Source organism: Lissotriton helveticus, chromosome 3_1, assembly GCF_964261635.1.
Source record: "Lissotriton helveticus chromosome 3_1, aLisHel1.1, whole genome shotgun sequence".
Taxonomy (NCBI): domain Eukaryota; kingdom Metazoa; phylum Chordata; class Amphibia; order Caudata; family Salamandridae; genus Lissotriton; species Lissotriton helveticus.
The window spans coordinates 1108495786-1108518154 of NC_136061.1; the positions used below are offsets into that span (position 1 = coordinate 1108495786).

At 41.9% G+C, this 22369-nt stretch overlaps 1 protein-coding gene across 1 annotated transcript in view; it reads left to right on the forward strand.

Moving 5' to 3' along the window:
• Positions 1 to 22369, forward strand: part of ACVR1 (activin A receptor type 1) — a 325334-nt gene that overhangs the window by 104631 nt on the left and 198334 nt on the right. The window contains exon 3 of the mRNA XM_078681708.1: positions 21208 to 21291. The gene's annotated coding sequence lies outside the window, so the exon portion shown is untranslated. The remainder of the gene's footprint in view (positions 1 to 21207; positions 21292 to 22369) is intronic.

Below are 22369 nucleotides of genomic sequence, written 5' to 3' on the forward strand. Positions count from 1 at the left end.
CTCACCATCACTCACCCTCACTCACCCTCAACCCCTCACCCTCACTCACCCTCACTCACCCTCACTCACCCTCAACCCCTCACCCTCACTCACCCTCACCCTCAACCCCTCACCCTCACTCACCCTCAACCCCTCACCCTCACACCCTCACCCACTTCACCCTCACTCACCCTCAACCCCTCACCCTCACCCACCTTCACCCTCACCCACCCTCACCCCTCACCTCTCACCCTCACCCTCACCCTCACCCTCACTCACCCTCACCCTCACTCACCCTCAACCCCTCAACCTCACTCACCCTCACCCTCAACCCCTCAACCTCACTCACCCTCACCCTCACCCTCACCCTCACCCTCACCCTCACCCTCACAACACATATTGTGTTACAATAGGTGTCACATTTGCGAAAGATAAAACTATTGGCATTGTAAATAACAAAGCTATTAATTTCGCTATTTTCTAAACAAGCACATAAATAAAAAATGAGTCCTTTACAATACCAATAGCTCAAACTTTCCTAATGCGAGACCTATTGCATTGCTGTGCTTCTCTCCCCTGCTGCACTCTCCTGCTCTCTAGAGATGTGGCCTAACGACCAGAGCTGCCATCTAAGTCACGTAAATACAAAACATGTTGCATTCCAAATGCTATAGGTGTCACATTCGCGAAAGTTATAACTATTGGCATTGTAAATGACAAAGCCATCAATTTAGCAATTTTAAAAACTAACAAAGAAATAAAATATGTCATTTACAAGACCAATAACTCCAACTTTTCTAATGCGAGACCTATTGCATTTCCAATGCTTGTTTAGCTGATGTCTTAAAACATGGCTTATTTGTATTTGTGTATTCTTGGGGAAATGTGTGTCTGGAGATTCGATATCTTGCTTTAGTACTTATGTCAGTACTGTCGTCTAAATTATAAGTATTTTTGTTCAGGTTTATCAAGCATGCTTATGCTGCAATATTACTAGTGACCTTATCTGAGTACTCCAATGTTTCATCAGAAATCTAAACCCAGGCTTTGGGGTATCCCACTAAAGCTTGAAGTTTGATAGTTCTCGATTTCTAGACTGTGGAGTTGCCTGTTCAGTAATGTATTCTATTAAAAAGAAACAATGACAACACAATATTTAGTTTGGGCCATATTAAAACAAGCATTGGCATATCCAATAGGTCTTGTCTATGCAAGATCTGTTGTCTTTGTCCATTTGTTAAGAATCATTGTGGAGCAGCGTGGCTGCTGTGCAGCATGGCTGAAAGTGTGTAAACAAAAAAAAGGGTAGTATGATGCAGCCACTGTGTCAAAGCAAAGACCTATTATCTTTGCCAGTGCTTGTTTTTCCTAGCAGGAGGGGGCGTACCAAGCAGCAGAGTGGGGACAGGGAGGAGCAAACAAGACTGCCAGAGTGGAGTAAGCAAAACAGAATGGGGGCAGTACAAGCAAAGCTGGAAGCGGGCTGGGGTTACGATGCAAGCAATAACACAGGATGGGGGGAGGCTGGCAACAGCAACTCAATGACAGCAGTGAAGGGACAGCTGGGCAAACAATGACAGCAAGGCAACATGACAACGGGACAAGAAAAGACTGGTCAGCATCAACTGGGTAACAGGGCAACAACAGCAGGGTAACCAACACAAATTAAGCAATAATAGAGTTAGGGGGAAGGGAAACTGTATGCTAATGCATCCACTCTTATGTAGTGCTACAGCAACTTTTTTTTAAAAACACCTCTGAAAGTGCACAAGCAGTGTAAAGACACCGGCCACCAAAAGGAAGCAGTTGTTAGGGCCATCTCCAGGGTGGGGGACACACGCACAAAGAGAAAGGGAAGCCAGCATACTCTGACCAAAGAGAATGTTATGGTGAGGCACTGAAACAAAGATGTTGGTGGAAGAAGAACTTTAATTCAAAACGAAGGAGCCTATGTAAAGGAAGTTCTCCTCCTGTGACTTGACTGCCTGAGGCTGTTGGCTGGAACCAACAGAAACAAGAGCTGGAACATGGAATGTACCACAACTAAAAACATGTGGACTGAAACAAGCATAGGTCTTAGTTTAAAACACTACAGAGAAGCAAGCAAAGGAGTGACAATGAAGCCAACCAATGGTAGGCACTGAGAGTAGAGCCATCATATAATGATGTGGCTTGAATGGAAGAGCAATTGACAGAGTATTTATTATTTCTCTAATATACAAGATACAGACTTCTGTAGTTAGCCCAGTATTGCCTTTTTTGTGTAGTTTTGGATTTGTGATGTGCATGAGGGCAGGACCATGGTTTGGGGCAGTTTGGATATCAAAGCCTTACCGAAAAAAGTAAAAATCATTTGATGTTCATCACACTGACCTTCTCTTTAAAGTTCATGGAATATTTGAGTGAAATATATTGTAAGTAAGCTATCTGGAGTTGTTCATTTTGTTCTTTTCCGTAGCAGCGTTGTTCTCTGAGTGAAAGTTAAAAGCCCCAGTGTGTCTGCAAGCACTCGTCTTCGTCACATATGCAGATCATTGACATTGAGCTGCAATTGGAAAGACCATTTGTGGGGTCTTTTGTACCGGGTAAATATTTTTTACTGAAAATTACTGAATTGAGGAATGTACAGGGCTCTGCAAGGGTGCATATGAACCAACTCTTGCTCTGCATCTCCGTATCCCAATGAGACGCAGATTCCATTACGTTTCCACAAATACTATGTGAAGACAACCCCCGTAGAACCTTCTTGGCCATTAGGCAGGAGAAGGTATGGATCGACTTACCAACTACAGCGGAATGAATGAAAGGACAAGTTGTGACCCAGGCATCTCCCTTGACCTACCTGCAGGTAATTCTATTGAGCATGTAACAAAATGCCAGAGACTGTCATGCATTTTGATTTATTGTTGTTGGTCTGGCAACCTTTCACTACAAGTGAACCCTCACAAGAAATTCAGACGGTTGTTTTTAAAGGCTTCAATTAAAGCAAATTTTAGTGAAGAATAAATGAGAATAATTGCAGAAATTAACAACATTGTAGCTAATGCAAAAGCACAAAATGTAAGAATTATCAAAGCAGACCGCATAATATATGGTGCATATGTAACAATCCTTTCATGCCTAATCTTTAAGCTCCCGATGGTTGCTGCAAGGAGGTTCAGTATTTAATTGTAGAAACAGGTGTTGCTGAACTTCATCTATTTTTCCAATCCAGTGGTCTGACTGATATCTGTGGCCAATAGGGTTTCTGTTTCATAACAATTCTACTGCAGAGTCCACTTGACACCCTGGCGCAGGTCTGCGAGAAGCCAACCTGCTCTTTGTTGGCCTGGAATAGTGAAGACCGCTTGCTCTTATGAAAGAGCTGTGAACAGCTCATTATACTATCCAAAACTTTTATTTTAAGAAAATAAATCTCATGTACATGTCCAAAGAGAGAAAGAAATTTGATCATTTCTTGCACACACGTTAATTCCAAAGCTATTCTCCTTTTTTCTAAGCACCAGCTATTCAAATGAAAGCATGGCTGTATGAACTGGAAGCATAATATCAAAGCACTTGATGAGAAACCTAGGACAGTCACATTGTTGCACAGTAATGAAAATAAATTCTTTAACTATTGCAAATGAATATACACGTATATGACCTGAGGCTCCTAAAGGACACAGGGCAAAATATTTGACAAGGCCAGAGTGATGGTTACAGCTGTTTAACATATGGTGTCTATATGGTTACATATTTCTTACCCTCACATTTCTTTCATCCTTTATAGGGTTATATCAATAAATGTAATATTGTTTTACATGCATGAGGTTGTGCTTTTTATGGATGGTCCTAATAAGGCGAACAGCCCATCTAATAGAATGTTTGTGTGCAAGATGAATGTGTACGTCACATATTTTAAACTAATATTCTTGACTACAGCTCCCCATGGCTACATAACAAAAAATAGAATACGTTTCAGTTAACCATGCGTTTTCTAATTAAAGTGTGGCTGGTTACTTTAGAATTTATTTTAAAGATTCAACATTAACTAAGAAAATATAAAGCAATTTACCATTGTTAGTTATTGGTTGTATCAATATTGTGAACATAGTGTAACCCAAAACATCCATTTGAGCTTGCCTGTTCTATGTGCCCCAAAAGGTTTTGTAATGCTTGCAAACACGTTTCTAGCTTACGTGGAGTTATAGTCATCCCATTCAGTCACTGGCAAGAGGAGAAGTTTTCATGCTTGAGTCTGTCTAGGTTTCAATCTCTAACTTCACTTTCCATCAAGCCAATATATGGACATTCTTGTTTCTGTGGAGAGCCGATATTACTTATTTAATATGTGATTACCATATTTAATCAATAAATGTAATAACACTGTAAGCACTGGCCATCATTTTGAAAACCTGCATAATGTGGTTACAATTCTTAGTTTTGTGGTATTTACTCCTAGTCTGAGACAATGCTATTTACGTAGAGCTTTTCAGAGATTGCAGCACTCCTATGAGCGCTTGGGGGAATTCAGGAACACCGATTTTCAAATCTTTTTATGGATGTTGAAAGCAGTTTGATAATTCCATGGTTGTGCTATTTAAAATGATGCATACCGAGTAATGCGTAGATCTGATTGTGGCAGTGAAGATCTGCATAATGACATTACATTCCAGAGATTTTCTAACTTCTGAAGGTGCGCCTTCATTCTCTTAACTTGACCAGAAGTTCAAAGAATTGCACATGAAGATTTGGAGTCCAGCTATGGTTGGTGGTCCAAAGCATAATAATAATCTTAGTCTGTGACATACAGAGGCCAGTATGCCATTGACTAAGACTATTTATAAGTACTTGATATAGTGTTAAAGTATTGTGTGATAATAGGTTGCATCTATTACATGTTAGATAAAATGTACAACTGGAATTTTCATACCTCTTCTAAATGTGTCGGTTGTCACTTGTCCAAAGCAACCATGTTGCCCGTAATGCATGTTTTCTTTTTGTTCTTCGTCAAAGCAGCTTTGATTGCGAAATGATTTGGAGAACTAATTTGTCCAAGTATTGATATTTCTTACTAAACTATACTTTTCAGATTAGTTGAATGAAATTATAAGTAGACTTGAAATGTTTTGCATGGCTATTTCCTCTAGTTAGCTAATGCATTTCTCATCTTGATTAGTGATTAGCAGAATTTGTCAAATATTTATTTAAAATGGAAACTGTTTTCGAAGCAGAGGTTAGAGACCCTGTATTTAAAAAAATAAAAATAAAATATCTACTGCACATGATGTTTGTCTTTCAACTGAGTGGGCCAAATAATGGGTTTGTCTGTGTGTAGATTTTAAAGGTTATATAACACACAAAAGGGTAGAACAGGTCTAAGGGTGGTGTGTTTCTATACAAGCGACTGAGAAACAGTTGGATCTATGTGTAGGCGAAAAAAGACTGTTAAGTCACTAGGTTTGGATGAATCCCATCAGCCCACCCATTTGGCGGTTTTTCATCATATGGGACAGGATAGATATCCAAAACCTACCCGGTCTGATAGTACCGGGATAAAATGGTTCCTCAACATAATGGTGTTCTTAAGGTGCAGTGCTCAAGTGATAGTGTGGGTTCAAATGACTACTAGGACTAAGGATGTTTCCAAAAAGGAGTCTAAGTGTCAACAGTATAAAAACACGCCGGGTAGTGAAAATTGATACTACCCCACGGCGCTAAGCAAGATGGTCGACATGTTTCAGCCTGATGGAGAACTACCCCGGCTTTCTTCAGGACCTTTCGTATTTAGTTGCTACTGCCGCTACTAGTGATAAGTGATATGAGGAACAAAAGTGTATGTGCTTATAAAGAGTCACATATCTACCAGGAACCTTGCTTTGCAATGTTTACTGGAGGAAGACAGGCAAGACTTCTTCCTGGGGAGACAAAAGATGACACAACAAAACAGAATAAGGTCACCCTCATAGACCCGCATGAATACACAGACAAAGTACAGTAAAACACACTTGCGTAAACAATCTCTGTTCCGCATTATCAAGCCTAATAGCTACATCACACAGAGGCATTTCCTCATGGTGATACTCACCCAGCTTTGTGTGGGTGACGACCTCACCTCACCCGGCAACCGCTCGGGAAAATGAGGCCCCGCTCTACAGTGTAGAAAAAGGACATAGTAAGTGCGAATCATCTACCATGCCCAGCCAAATAGCTCTACACATAACCCAACAGACGTGTGATGGAAACCCAAAATATCAGACCACTCGATTGTTTAAATGGAGGTTAACAATAAGACAACCAGGGGCTTCAAGTGTCCTATTGTACACATATATTTCCAATAGCCGAGTAGGCACTAGAAAGTTTCTTTAAAGAGACTCCTCATCTATACCCACTGAAGATACTCAATAGATAATACTAATTTGTGTGGTAAAAGATTTAATACCACTCTCAAAGACATCCAATTGATGACCAAAGTTAAATTATATTCAGTGTAGGAGCGAGCTCGACTGGAAAAACCTAGTCTCAAAGCGAGATCTGGACGATATAAATGAACCATCCATTTGGAAGGACCTAAACAGTGCCCCTTGTTAAAAACCACGATTACTGTGATAAGAGGGCAATTCAGGTTAGTTGAAAACATGGTGACTGCCAAATGGAGCCCCGTAACCCTAGCTCAAATATTTGGCATTCCAAATGGATGGTTCATTTATATCGTCCAGATCTCGCTTTGAGACTAGGTTTTTCCAGTCGAGCTCGCTCCTACACTGAATATAATTTAACTTTGGTCATCAATTGGATGTCTTTGAGAGTGGTATTAAATCTTTTACCACACAAATTAATATTATCTATTGAGTATCTTCAGTGGGTATGGATGAGGAGTCTCTTTAAAGAAACTTTCTAGTGCCTACTCGGCTATTGGAAATATATGTGTACAATAGGACACTTGAAGCCCCTGGTTGTCTTATTGTTAACCTCCATTTAAACAATCGAGTGGTCTGATATTTTGGGTTTCCATCACACGTCTGTTGGGTTATGTGTAGAGCTATTTGGCTGGGCATGGTAGATGATTCGCACTTACTATGTCCTTTTTCTACACTGTAGAGCGGGGCCTCATTTTCCCGAGCGGTTGCCGGGTGAGGTGAGGTCGTCACCCACACAAAGCTGGGTGAGTATCACCATGAGGAAATGCCTCTGTGTGATGTAGCTATTAGGCTTGATAATGCGGAACAGAGATTGTTTACGCAGGTGTGTTTTACTGTACTTTGTCTGTGTATTCATGCGGGTCTATGAGGGTGACCTTATTCTGTTTTGTTGTGTCATCTTTTGTCTCCCCAGGAAGAAGTCTTGCCTGTCTTCCTCCAGTAAACATTGCAAAGCAAGGTTCCTGGTAGATATGTGACTCTTTATAAGCACATACACTTTTGTTCCTCATATCACTTATCACTAGTAGCGGCAGTAGCAACTAAATACGAAAGGTCCTGAAGAAAGCCGGGGTAGTTCCCCATCAGGCTGAAACATGTCTACCATCTTGCTTAGCGCCGTGGGGTAGTATCAATTTTCACTACCCGGCGTGTTTTTATACTGTTGACACTTAGACTCCTTTTTGGAAACATCCTTAGTCCTAGTAGTCATTTGAACCCACACTATCACTTGAGCACTGCACCTTAAGAACACCATTATGTTGAGGAACACTTTTATCCTGGTACTATCAGACCGGGTAGGTTTTGGATATCTATCCTGTCCCATATGATGAAAAACCGCCAAATGGGTGGGCTGATGGGATTCATCCAAACCTAGTGACTTAACAGTCTTTTTTCGCCTACACATAGATCCAACTGTTTCTCAGTCGCTTGTATAGAAACACACCACCCTTAGACCTGTTCTACCCTTTTGTGTGTTATATATCTAGAATATGGGGAGTGAGTAGTCAGGTCTTTAAGTATTCCCCTTGACCCTCCACACCTGTGTTTGTTAAAGATTTTAAAGGTTAGACAGATTATCGTTTATGCAAAACAGAATATCTAAAAGACTGAACATTCTGTTGTGTATTCAGCCCTACCCCTAATTTCGAGTTTCCGTATGGCTTTAAATATATTTATTTTAGTCTTTCTTCTTCAGTGGTTACTGCCACTGCTACAATTACAGTCAGTGGTAAGTAAGGCTGTTGCATAATGTTGGAGGGCCGAACACAAAACTCTAGTATATTAAAAATATATATATGCTGCCCCCCCCCCCCCCCCCAAAAAAAACGTCAACAGCTTTGGAAAACCTTCATTATCAAGTCCTAGAATTCCAGTTCATATTTAATTACCAACATATGGATTCAATACAACACCATCTTTTATAGTCTCTTATCAACCTTCACTCAATTTGTAGGTTCTGTATCTGCTGTTATGTTCTTGGCTTGTAAAATCCTCATTAACCATCCACTAATCCAGACAATCCATTACACTACATGCAAATTGGAATGCGTTGAATGCTTAGTATGAGAAACAAACAGATACAAACAGATACTTTAAATTCACACTCTAAACATGTATCCATTTGATGCTCTGGCTATTTTTTTGATAGTTCTGCTATGTTGTAAAGTAAAGATATCAGCTTGCATTGAAGCGAATCCAAAGACAAAACCTTATTTAAACGAGCACTCACACACTTCATATTAAAGTTACAGAAGTTTGATGGGGTCATGGTGGCTATTTTATCATATTTCTGTTGCCTGAGTTAGTTATACAATGTTAATTTCAAAAGCAGTTATGTGGGAAGGCCAGCAGAATTGGCTGGATAACTAATGCTCAGATGATATGCATATTTGTAAAGTGCATTACCACCTGTGAGGTTATCCCGGCGCTGAGCAGGTGTGAATGCACCTTGCCCTGCCTTTAGTAGGTTGGTTAAATAAAAAGCCAGGTCTTCAGCCTCTTGTGCAATTCAAGAAGAGAGGAGGAAGCTCTGATGTGGAGTTTGAGGTTGTTCCTTGCTTTAGGAATGGTGTAAGAGAACACCTGTCCTCTGATCTGGTTTTGTATTTGCTTGGGATGTGTGCAAGTAGGAGTCCTGCGAAGGTGGTTGGTGGAAGGAAATGTGACTGTTCAGGTACCTTCAAAGTGTGTGTGAGGAGTTTGAATTGAGCACATGTGTGTACCAGGAGCGATTGTAGTTCCCTGAGTTGTAGTGTAATGTGAGTTATGTGTTGGAGGTTGAGTATGAGTCTGACTGAAAATTCTGAAGGGTTTGTAGTCTTCTAGTGAGTTGGGGGGTTATCCTATTATAGAGGGTGTTCCAATAATCCAACTTGTAGGTGACCAGGACATGAGTGACAGATTTTCTAGTGTTTCGTGGGAGCCATTTGAAGATCTTTCTCAGCATCTTCATGGTCTGGAAGCAGGATGCAATGACAGCGTTGACTTGTGCAATCATGTCTGGTTTACTGTCACTAATTATTCTGAGGATCCTGGCTTGGGTTCAGGGTGTAGATGTGAGTCTGAGTTTGGCCAGCCACTAGTAGGAGACCTATGGTGAGGTGTTCTTGCTGAAGGTCACTACTTCTGTCTTGTCAGTGTTGCAAGAGCCCGAGACAGTTAGCTTTCACCCACTTAGCTACTCCGCTCATGCAGGCAGTGAACTTGTTTCCGAGAGGCAAAGTGTGAGTTGTTGTCTGTGTAAGAACATTTTAATGTTGTGTGCGCAGATGACATTGGCCAGAGGGATCATGTTTGTGCTCAATAGGGAAGGACTGGGCAATGAAACTTGAGACACTCCACAGACGAGTTTGTGGGCTTCCGAGGAGTAAGGTGCCAGGCTTGTGTTCTGTCCTTTAAGAATGAGCAGATCCAGCAGAGAGCGAGTTCTTGGATGCCAATTTCGTGCAGGCACATGATGGGGTGAGAGACTGTGTCAAATGCTGTAGAGACGTACAGGAGAATGAGGGCTTCCATGTCTCCTCTGTCAAGGATCATTTGCATGTCGTCTGTGGCTGCGTTAAGTGCTGTTTCTGTACTGTGGTTGGGGCTGAATCTAGACTGGCTGGTGTTGAGGAGCTGGTGGTTACTGAGATGGTCAGTGAGGCATCGGTTTATTAGTTTCTCAAAGACCTTTGCTGGGTATGGTAGGAGGGAGATGTGTCTGTAGTTCTAAAACGTGGCTGGGTCGGCAGATTGGTTTTTGGGCAGGTGACATGACTGCTAGTTTCCAGGTGTCTAGGAATTAGCTGAGTCGATGGAGGCGTCGATGTTGGGTGTTAGTGCTTCTCTGATCGGTAGGAGCGATTTCAATGGTGGTGGTAGCAGACCATGAGGCAAGAGTTTGTTCATTGACAGCGATGGGAAGTTGAGTTTTCCTGATGGCAGTGTTAGGTTGAGGATCGAAGTTGGTGTATAGGAGGTGATTTTGTTACCAAATAATTCTAACTGCTTCCTGCAGGAGTACCAGTAAAATCTTTTTTGATAATGACTATTTCTCTGCTACTATTAGTGCTGGCGTCCATGTGTTCTGCAAGAGTTGTTCCTCTGGTATTCTGTGTCTGCTGGTGGTAGTGTTGTAGGGCTGATTTAGCCATGTCTTTATCTACGGTGGCTTGACTTGTTCTTTATTGATGCTCCAGTTGCTTGCAGTAGCGTTTTTGAGTTCCTCTGTGTACTAGATGGCCTGTGGTCGGTCTCTTGCCATTTGGTTGTGCTTCAGGTGAGTCAGGGTGTTGGCACATGCTGTGATGCAGCTGTTGACATTTTTGATGGCTTTGGGCAAGTTGCTGATGTGCTTGGGCTGGGGCTCAGAAAAGGCGTAAGCTTACTCTACTGAGATGCATTTCCAACCGAAGTGGGTGGATCCAATTGTGGTAGGTCTGTGCTTGTGCGGGATGGTTCTTCTGAAACTGAGGGCATGTTCTTTCCAGGTCATAGATGCTGGCTTGTCAACTGCGATGTTGCTGATTGAGATGAAAATTTGGTGCAATAGGTGTCAGACGGTGTGCGTTGGCTTGGTAGTGTGCTATGTGAGGCCAAGGATGCCATGGCTTACTAGAAGGTCTGTATAGTTTGGGTTGGTGTGGTCTTCTAGGTGAAAGTTAAGGACTTCAAGGAGGATGAAGTTGCTGGTGTTGATGATGAGGGGTGTGACGAAGTCCGTGTAGTCACTGGTGAAATTGATGTGGGCTCCCGGTGGTCTGTATTTGAGGGTTCCGACCAAGGAGAAATTGGCTGTGATGCATATCTTGAATTTGAGGTGGTTCCATGTAGCTAGCTGGTGGAGGTGTCTGTGTAGGTTGGTGCAGCTGAGATCTTTGAATATGATGGGGACTCCACCTCTGGGCTTGTGCTGATTGTTTTGTCTAACGATCTTATAGCAGGTTGTGAAGGCTGTAGCAATGTCTGGTGCTAAGGTTTGGTCTAGCCATGTTTCGTGAGAAAGAGCTGGTCCAGAGCGTGTCTGTGCAGTAGGTCCCATATCACTGTGGTGCTTTTGGTGAGCAGGTGGTGTTGTTGTGCATGCATGAGAGGGTGGTATATTGTTTGGGTGATGTTTGGTCTATGTGAGCGTGAGCAGGTGACTGGTTTGTGTGGGTGTGAGTGAGTGGGATGCTGGGTGGTGGTGGTGTGGGAGTGGTCGGTGAAAGGTGTGAGTGCAGAAGAGCTTGCAGGAGGCACATGTGAACACTACTTCCTTGTTGTGTGGTGCGGCTCCTGGGGGTAAGAGCATGGACGAGTGCAGCCGGGTACCCATGGGTAGGAGGAGAACAAAGGTTCTTGATTTTGTAGTGCAGATAGGTGCAGATGGGCTTGCTATGACGCGCCAGCAGCATGTCCACGCTTCAGCGGTCATTAAGAGAAATAAAGCCTCAATTACCACTGGCAGAGATTTTCCACATTAAAATTGAATTGCTTGGCTATAACTATTGCTCACTGAAGCGAAGACTCTATTTAGCGTTGTAAGTTCTCAACTAAACATACAAAAACAAACTTTAATTATTGGTTTTGTTGGCATATTTAACAAGCACCGGAGATCTAGCTGACTGACTAAAAATAATTGCTCAACAAGTTTGAGCATTTCGTTTTATGATATTCAAATGTCCATGACTATGTAGTTAGTGAGTCCTCGTTGAACTCATTTGTAGATGTTTGGTGGCTGGTGGATTCTTTTGTTGCAGTGCACCAACTAGCTGTTCTTTTGCTTCAGGATTCACAATCCCTCCTCCCAGTAAGTGTGGTAAAAGCTGCAGTGTCCTTCTAGGGGTTTTAAAAAGCATTGTAAACTTCGTTGAGGCTTTAAGATGTATTCATTTGTGAGGTAGACTTTTCAATTTAAAACAAAATGTGGCTGTTTTTTTCCATTCAACTGCAGTGGAAAATAGAGTGTAAACATGTTTTCAAGTCTCTCTCACTCTGCTTCCTTCCAAGGAACCATTGGTCAGCATAGTTCATGCCTAATGAAATACTTATGTAATTACATTGATGGTGGAAAATATTAAATATACCCCTCGCCCAATACCCCACTTAACCCCAGTCTCAATGCGGGGCTGTTCAAAATCCAGTCCTTGCATGCTTAATTCTCTGAACAGTCTCTTCTCCAAAGGAAATGAGATTGTAGTCCTGGCACCCCTTAAGCAAGGTTGTGGTGTGGAAAGGGTGCCATGTATGCTTCCTGATATTCCGGACATCTGTGGTCGTTTCTACCAATATTACTAGCTATGTAATGAAGGAATTCTGGGACTGGAATCTAGTACCGACAGGCATTGCATAGATCTCTGCCTCAGGCTCTCGCCAAGCTGCATAAGCGTGCCCACATGCAAAGAATACTTCTCCTGGAAATATGAGGTACAATACTGTTATCTAGCTTTGTTCCGAAGCCAGAACCTGACCTCTGGCTTCAACCTGTCCATTCCATAGACAAGGTTACAATGTGGCCAGAGTTAATACTGCACCAGGAACACTGGACTTGTTAAGGATTGCATGCAAGCTCAAGCCATCAATTCCTTGGTGAAATGAGCAAGTGAAGATGGCTGTTAAGTGTTATACTGTTTGAGATTTAATTATTGGCCTCTTCTTTGAATGCAAAATATGTAAAATATATCTACAGCTTGAGTGTGGATAGAACCTAAAATAGTTTGGGAAGTAGAGAGTATAATTTTAATTCTATTTCCAGCCATTTTTTTAACCTAGCTCCTTTTGCCTGCTTTTATAAGGGTAAATCTCCCTGTAACCATAACCTGGACTTATCTTTACACCATTACAATTACAATGCCTTACTCAGTTGGGTACTCCCGTTACAAACCGAATCAAGAATTACTTACACTCCGGTTGAGTTCTTTAGTGTAGTCTATGAGCACTTCTTGAGCAGTCCCTGCAGCATTTGAATATTAAATCGGCAGCATGATATTTTTCTTTTCCAGGATATTTATCAAGTAGGAAATTATAGAGTTTGATGATTAGTTGTAGTTATGAATTTTCGCCACATATGCCTTAATCAGTTTTATTGCTTGCATTTTTTGTTATCCAACCGTGCATTGATTATGGATTTTAGATGTTGTGCGTTTGCAGAAGCAGCCATGGTAGCAAGCGCTGATGTACTGTAATAAACGGTGCGTCTTTGTAGCTGTAACCATAGAGCTAAAGTTCAGCCACAAGAATGTCTTGATTCCGATAGTAATAAAAAGTGTGTTTTTCCCAGGTGCTTGACACTTTAGAATAAGGAATTCGTAGCATTGTTGTCTAGGCTGTTTCTGGAGCTGAATAAATTTAACCGAAAACTTTTAGTTTACAAGATTACAAGGCTGTAGCTCTGGAAACTGACAGTAAATTATCAGAAGGGCAACACCAGCCTGGGTAGTGCAGTGGAGGCTTATCGCCGCAGGGTAAGCCTAAAGTGAAAGATACATTCAGTGGAAAAGAGCTTGGAGTCCTAATTTTTGACCCGCCAGCTACATCGGCTTAAAATATTTGATGGCCATGTGGTGGGCAAGACTGCAACCAGAGCAATGCTTTTCCTCTATTAATGATTAGATGTGCCATCATCTGAAGCCTTTCGATTTACATGTACTGTAAGATCATGCATGGCTACTTTTTAAGGTTATTTTGGCTGTACAAGAAGGCAAACCTGTAACATTCTCTAACCAAAATACACATCCATCAAAAGAGCCATACATTGTCTCTGAATGTCTTGGCAGTTTTCGAATGCTTCAAATGTTCGATTACCCAGTTATCGACTAAACTTTAGTAAGAAGACCGCATTTCTTCACGTGTTTAATGTTGTGTTACTTAACATTTTCTCATCCTTATTTTGTCAAAACTGTTGATTGTCATATTTGAGAGTAGGGAGTTCAGTGTTGATTTTGGGGATGCTTTTAGTTCGACATTAATGGTTTGGCTTGTCAATGAATTTTGACCATTAGAGCCCACCCTCTCTCCCCCAAATCTTGCCCCTCATCTTCCTTCAACGGTAAACCTGAAAAAGACATCAACTCTATTTCAAGATAACCTTTTTATTACCTCACAAAACTGGTAAACCAGTGAAAGAAATGGTCTGAATGGATACCTTTTACCTTTCATGTTTTGGATCAATAAGGAGAATAAAGGTTGAAAATTGAGCAGAACCGCAACTTTCTTGGTGCTTATGGACCTATGTTAATTTGAGGCTTTTATTTGTAATTTAATTTTACTGAGTGCATGCTAGTTTTGTGATATTATATCCCCCTGCCATGTATTGTCAGGGAAAGGATCTGTAGTAGCTCTTTCCATAGTAAATGCAACTTTAGATTATACAAAGTACAGATATTCAGTGCAGAACCCAAAAGAGTGCTAGCTACTACTGTAAACCACTCGATAAACCATTTTATTGCTCTTTGCATTAGAGAATACGCACCCAGAACACCCCTAAATAAATAAAAAATAAATAAGAGACCCTGCTTGTGAGTTTTCACGATCTTTTCCATTCACCTTTTTAGTAGGAACATGGAGAACAGCAGTTTTGACACTTTAAAAACGAATCCTTGACCACTTTAATAATACTTCTATCCTACAAACGTGAGCTTTGGAGAATACTATATTGTTTTTAACCAAGATTATGTGTGAAAAGACTGCAGAATCACCTAGTATGTATAGAAACCGAATTTCGGTGAGAAAATGACTAATCGATTTTTCTGCAATCTAAATGTGTTGAATCTGGCAGCCTGTGCTGTTCATCAAATCCCTTTCTACGGTTCAGTTGAGTTACTGAAAGCTTTCCCATTTCAGGAAATCGAAATTCTGTGCTTTGGCGATAGAGGTCGTTCTTCATAAGAGCTGTCCCTGATCTCCCACAATGTCATCTATTTAGTTTGATCAACAGATGTAACCCAGTTTTATTATGGAATCCATGACCCACTTTTGTTAACTTCGCTCAAATGGCAAGGCTTTCCTTCAGAGAAAGTACGTTATGAGCCCACAAAAAACAAGCGTTTAGAAGGGTCTGAGGGGAACCAAATAAAGTACTTCGCCTTGGCATCACACTAGGTAATTTTAACTCACTTTTTGTTTTCACTTTTTTCACTGCAACCTCCCATTCAGCCATGTTATATAATAATTTTCATCGCCACTGGAGGATCTGTTTTTAAGTCTCCTCACAATATCATCAGGTGAGAGACCTAACAGATACCAGTCTTTGTACAAAAAATCCCAGATGACGATATTCCGCCAAAGGGTGGGCTGATGGGAGTATTTTCTGTCCTGTTCTCACACTTCATCTTTCTTTTGTGATCAGACACACTTTCATACATACGTTACTTTTTTGAATTTGACACACAATATTGAACTTTCTAGTATCCCTTGTGTGTTTGTTACATGTTATGAGCCCAACAAGTCCGACAACAATATTGAGGTAAAGGATGTGAATGTGGAGGTATAGCCATAGTGTACAACAGATTATATTCCTGCAAATGGGATGACTTTGTGTTACCCAACTGTGAGGCAGGTTTGTTCAAGCTTTCACTTTCTCCCAATTTTACTCTCTCTGGGCTGCTTATCTATCGTCCCCCGGGCCCAGCGAACTCTTGGGCAGCCTCTCTTCCGGAGTATATAGCACCGCTAATCCAGAGCTCTACAAATTTTTCCATTATCGGTGACCTCAACCTACACCTGAATGATCTCTCATGTACTACCAGTAGCAATCTCCTACAAGATTTGGCTGCTTTAAACATTCTTTTACACAACTCTGGTCCTACGCATAAAGCAGGGAACCTCCTGGACCCTATCTTTTCTAATCTAGAGGCCATTGACTGCAAGGCTCCGTCTCCCATTGCATGGTCTGACCATTACATAGTGTCCTTTATTATTAAACTAGGTCAGCAATCGACCATCCCCTCTAACCCTACAGAACCTAGATTATCCAGAAATTGGAACAAATTGGACCTGAACAGATTTAATTCCTGTCTCGAGAAAACCAGACCTCTCATGGAAGCTACTAGTACTGCAACTTCTGCCGCTATAAACAGCTGGCTTGCACAGGCTGCCGACGCATGCCTACCCCTGCGCATGCAAACGCACAATTTTCACCATTCACCTGCACCTTGGTTTACCGAAGCTTTAAAAAAAAGAAAAAAACATCTGTAAAAGCCTGGAACGCAAATGGCGCATAAAATATGACTCCTGCTCCAAGCAAACCTATAAAGCTGCCTTAACAAAATATCACTCCCTATGTAAAACTGCTAAACCTGAACATGTCAATCATACCATCCTTGAAGCAAAAAATCGTCCAAAGGCACTCTTCAAGGCAGTACAAAAACTCTCGGGCGCACTGTGTCAGCCAAAACCTCCCTGTCTCAACAAGGTACAGTGTAACTCACTGGCTGAATTTTTTATTGCCAAAATTGATAACATCTATTCATATTTTGAGAACTCCTCTCCCCCTCCATCTCTACCCAACTTACCTGCCACAATCTCATCTTCCGATCTTGGGACACCAGAGGACAACAGTCCCATCCACTTTTCATTGATCCCCCCCTCTCCACCCACGCCCTCCTGTGACTTGAGGCCCCCATCTGATACCTGTCCTTCGGTCACTCAGTTGATCGACACATGGTATCCGCTCAATATTGAGACCCTCTCCAACATCATCAGTAAAATCAAATCCGGTTCCCCACTGGACCCTATTCCTCCTCAAATTCTAGAAAAACTGGACAAATCCTCCCTAGAACCCATTATGGACCTTCTAAATTCCTCCCTTAGAGAAGCTACTGTACCCTCCGCATGAAAACACGCGATGATTATGCCGTTATTTAAAAAAGCTAATGCCGACCCCAGCATTCTAGCCAATTTTCGTCCCATCTCGCTTATTCCGGTATTTTTTTAAATTTTAGAAAAGCACATTAATTCTCAACTCTCCACCTACGTTGAGCTAAGGGGTATCTTACATCCGTCACAATCCGGCTTCCGATCAGGCTTCTCGACGGAATCCACTCTGCTGGGAGTCTCAGAAAACATCCGTCACCGAGTTGACAGGGGGGAAACCGTGGCACTCATTCTGCTAGACTTGAGCGCCGCTTTTGACACGGTTTCCCACCCCATTCTTGTCAACGCCCTCCGATCATCTGGCATCACTGGTTCAGCCCTTAACTGGCTTGTCAATTTCCTATCCGACCGCACCTTCCAAGTTTTGTCTTCCTCATCCACTTCTCAAACTTTTACATCTGCGTATGGAGTCCCACAGGGTTCCATCCTGAGCCCCCTTGCTCTTCAACTTATACGTCAGACCCCTGGCGTCTGTTGCGGAGCAAGCTGGGCTCACCATTTACTCCTACGCAGATGATACCCAGATCATCTACTCACTTTCCTCAGACCCCCCATGCCCCCTCATCTGCCCTCTGCTCAGGACTGAGTAACATTGCAGCCTGGATGTTGGACAACAAACTCCAACTGAATGGGGGGAAATCAGAACTTCTTCTGTTCGGACATAATACCACTCTATGGGGACGCCAACACTGGCCCATTCACATGGGCACTCCTCCTACCCCCTCTAAATCAGCACGCAACTTAGGCGTGATCTTTGACGACCAGCTGTCAATGAAAAACCATGTGGTCAAAACCTCCTCCACCTGCATCACAATCATTAAGTGGTTGCGCAAGATCATCTGGATGCTGCCTGTGGACACCCAGAAAACTGTAGTCCAGGCTTTAATCACTTCTAGACTGGACTACAGCAATATTCTTCTTCTGGGCGCCAGCAAAGAGGTGACCCGCAAATTGCAGACAGTCCAGAATATGGCAGTACGACTGCTCTGCAATCTCCCCAACACGTCTCCTACCTCTAATTCCCTTCGCTCACTACACTGGCTCCGCATCGAAAACCGCACGAAATTCAAGGCTCTCTGTTTCATGCACAAAATAGACACTGGCTTTGCCCCACCCTATCTGACATCCTTGGTTCACCACCATTGCCCCCCCGCACTCTGCGCTCATCTAGCCAATACCTTTTCTCAGTGCCCAGAATCAGAAAAGCCAGAATGGGAGGCCGCTCTTTTGCCTGGCTAGCCCCTTCACTATGGAATTCTCTTCCCCTTCAGTTACGAAAAGAGCCCAATTACCTTAGCTTTCGCAAACAGGTGAAAAATTGGCTATTCAACATGTAGCCTCCTCCCCTCTGACTTCCCCTCTCTATTAGTTGGTTTTAGCGCCGGGAAACCTTCGGGTAGCTGAGCGCTTTATAAACTTAAATATAATAATAATAATAATAATGTATCCTAAACAAGGATGAATTTTTAGCACTGCCATCTGAATTAATCCATATTGATTTTTTTAAAATTTTCTTTATCAGTATTCGCATTTGTGTTGAGGGGGGGAGGGAATGTAATTTGGTTAATTTTATAGTAGATTTCTGCATGAGAACGATAAAAAAAAAATGCACACTCTTGTTTCGATGGATATACGGTTTTCATGGTATATTAGTTAGCTGTAGACAGTGCAACAGTACCTTTGTCTTTAATCACAATTTTGTAACCCCAATGGCATTCACGTATTATAAACTTAAGTGAAAGTTAACTGATAACAGCAGTGGGATGTTAGGTCCTTCACATCAGCACATGTCTCCTTGCGCTACCCAGGACTTTCCAGAGATTCTGGTCTTAGGGTTCAGAAGATAGTTAAGTTAATTCTGCAAAATCATATTTTTGCTGTTCCATATAGCAAGCTACCAGAAGCAGTGGGAATGACTTATTTTCTGCAAAATAACTCTTAAATCTTGTTTACCGGCACACAGCAGTAGAGCTTGTGTCCTACTTGGGGAGATGGTTGGAGGTGGATATTCTTAATGGTAATACATGTAAAGGAGCTGTTGTTTGATGTTTATGGCACTTATGCCAATTATAGTGAACATAATGTATTGTCTACGTTAAGTGGCTTTCTTCATTCCCCATCAGCCATTGGCTTTTTTCGCTGCTGAATCTTTAGTCTTTGGTTTGCAGTATTACCAGTGACATCATGGATCAGCATACAGAAGTATTTTAGTTTTCACCATTTTTCATTGGCTGTTGGGTGTGCCCTACCACCTCCACTGGATGGCACGAATAACTATTTTACATCTGAAATCAGCTGGCAAGTGGCCTACTTGCTTTGCGGAGTGAGCACTAAAAGAAGAATCTGAAAATTGGTGCTACAGAAAAAGACTGCTTTTTTAGCATCCATTTTCAAATACTGTTGCCTCTTTAGTACAATAGGTGTGCAATTTGCACGCTGTGCACACGCTGATATGCACTCCGAACAAAATGTCAAACCTATTAGATTCGCCAGTTCTTGTTTTTAGGAGTGGTTAGGATTCAAATAGCTGAGGCATCTGGTGAGTGCTTAGTGAGGGTATCTGTGACCGCCTCCTGGGTGTATGCTATATGGGGTTCATCGAGAATCAACTGAAGCCACTTCTCTCCAGAAGCATTTTTAAGCACCAAGATATCTAACCTGAGGGATTCCACACAGAAGTGATTGGGGGTGAGAGGAGCAATCCTCAGTACATGTGTTTAAGTAGTTAAGAATAGTATCGTGGGGAGAGAGGGCAGCCTGCAAGCCGATAATAAGGATTGACAAAGCCACGGACTCCGGCGTAGCGGAAATGTTTCATAATGCTGGGCAAATTTATGTGCTTTGCCCACAACTGTCCTAGACAAAAACATATAATGAAGTAGTGACCCCCCTGCCCCCCAATAAATGTGTTACAAAAAGGAGTAAGAATATGAAGTTTGCATTGCAAGTGGTGAACTCAAGGGGCACCGACAGCAAGATTTCTCATAGTAGATGCATTCGACCAAGGGCCAATATTTGGTGGTTCTTTGAGAAAGCTTTCATGCATCACATCTTTACTTTGTGTACCAGTAAGCTGCCGTTATGGTATAAAATCGAAATCAATAAAGTACTGACTTTTTATGATCTAGTAAGGCATCCAAGTTGTAAGCACTTCCAAACCGAAATCCCATAAATTTAGCAATTGAAAAGTCACTTTGTTAACAAAGTAAATGTCAGAACACATGCACGGAATCTTTCTCTGTCTCTGTCTCTTTCTCTTTCTCTTTCTCTTTCTTTCTCTCTCTCTGTCTCTCTCATGTGTATCTGGTTTTGAACAAAATAACTACCTAATGCCTCAACACCAGAACCTAGTGGGAGCATTAATAAAACAATGTAACCGTTTTCAAAATGCTGTCAGATCATAAAGGCAGTGGCACATCTTGGAAAACAAAAGATTGGCCAGTTGCAGAAAGGGGCAGACACAAAGCCCACTGACTCTCTTCTAATTGTGCTTTCATGAAGACTTGATAATATGAGGCCTCCTAGCCAAACCGAAAACAGGTTTCCCCCTGAGAGTGCTGGGCTGATTGAATTCTATAGACATTTCTGCACGGTCAAGTATATGACATCTATGGAATTTGTTGTAGCCCACTTACGGGGAAGCTAAGCTGGCTGCATTATATTGGGCTTGATACTGACAGTATTCCCGGCTTGTAATGCTCTCTAGGGTGTTAGTTTTGTCCTTTTGTTCTTTTGTGTAGGTTCTTAAGTCTTTTTCTGTTGCTACGGAGTACCACCATTTAAATACCACTCGAATAAGTGGCCTCGCCCCCTGAAATATATCGAATACTGGCTCAGTCAGCTAGAACTTTGCTTATTGATACCCACCAGAGTAATGGAGCATAATGATTTTTAAAGTTACTCTCACCTTCTCAGCAGCTTGTTATATGAAAACAAATCTTTTTTTTTTTTTGTCTCCTTACATTGCCCTCCCTTTTTTCCTGCACAGATCGATGAATCCCCCTGTGATTTTGATATGTTCCTGGCAGGACAGGAGCATTGAATTATCTTAACGACACCTGTAAGATTAAAGGTAAGAATCCAGCATTTTCTGGTATTAGTTGGTCATGGGCAGTATAATCTGAATCTGTTGATGTACGACTTTGTGATTATTTCAAAATATTAAGCTACAATACAATTGACCTAGTGTGATTGCACATATGACACATCGGAAAGGTTATACTGCATTATTACAAAGTGGTATTCTACCTAGGCGCTGTGTGTTATTTGATATAAACAAATTTTCCAATGGTTTTTCCCAGTTTTGTTTCCCTACTTTATTTATTTTAACTTTGCATTCTGCAATATTTTGAAAATACCCAGTTACATAATAATAACCGTGCAGAGGGGGAAGGAGCATGGTCTGTGGTCTACAATATAGACTGTTACATTTTTTTTGCCTCCACATCAGGAGGAGTTGGTTGTTCTGGATAATAAGATAAGAATTTGTGTAAAAATAAGAGATGTCCAGGAACATCTAGAATGTCCTACCAATGTAGGAAATGAGTGTCTGGGAATCAAAATAGGTTCAGAGTTGATTAAAGAAAACGGAAAAGATATATATGTCTTAGTGGCATCAGAACTGTATTGATTTATGAAGGATTACTACACTCTTTGATCATGGACCAGTTTAAACCCCTTAATTGGGCACTGATATGGAATTTGGAAATTGATTTTGAGGACAATATTGGGAATTTAGTTTTCCCGGTCGCAGAATAGCAAAATTCTGATGAAAGATATTTGTAAACAATCAACCCAAATATGTGTCACCAGCATTTGTCTAGTGCCTTTTCGAATGGCTGCAAAGCACCTTCGATAATCCACTTGGTTTGGATGTTACCATTTCAGACCAGAAGCAATAATATAAATATACCCTTCCGATCCGAAGCCACCAACATCATCTGCGGCGTCCCCCAGGGCTCATTCCTCAGCCCGACGCTGTTCAACATCTACATGGCCCCCCTCGCACAAATGGCCCGCCATCACAACCTCAACATCATCTTCTACTCCGCCAACACCCAGCTCATCCTCTCCCTCACCAAGGACCCACACACCGCCACAACCAACCTCCACGAGGGAGTGAAGGCCGTTGCCGACTGGATGAGGAGCAA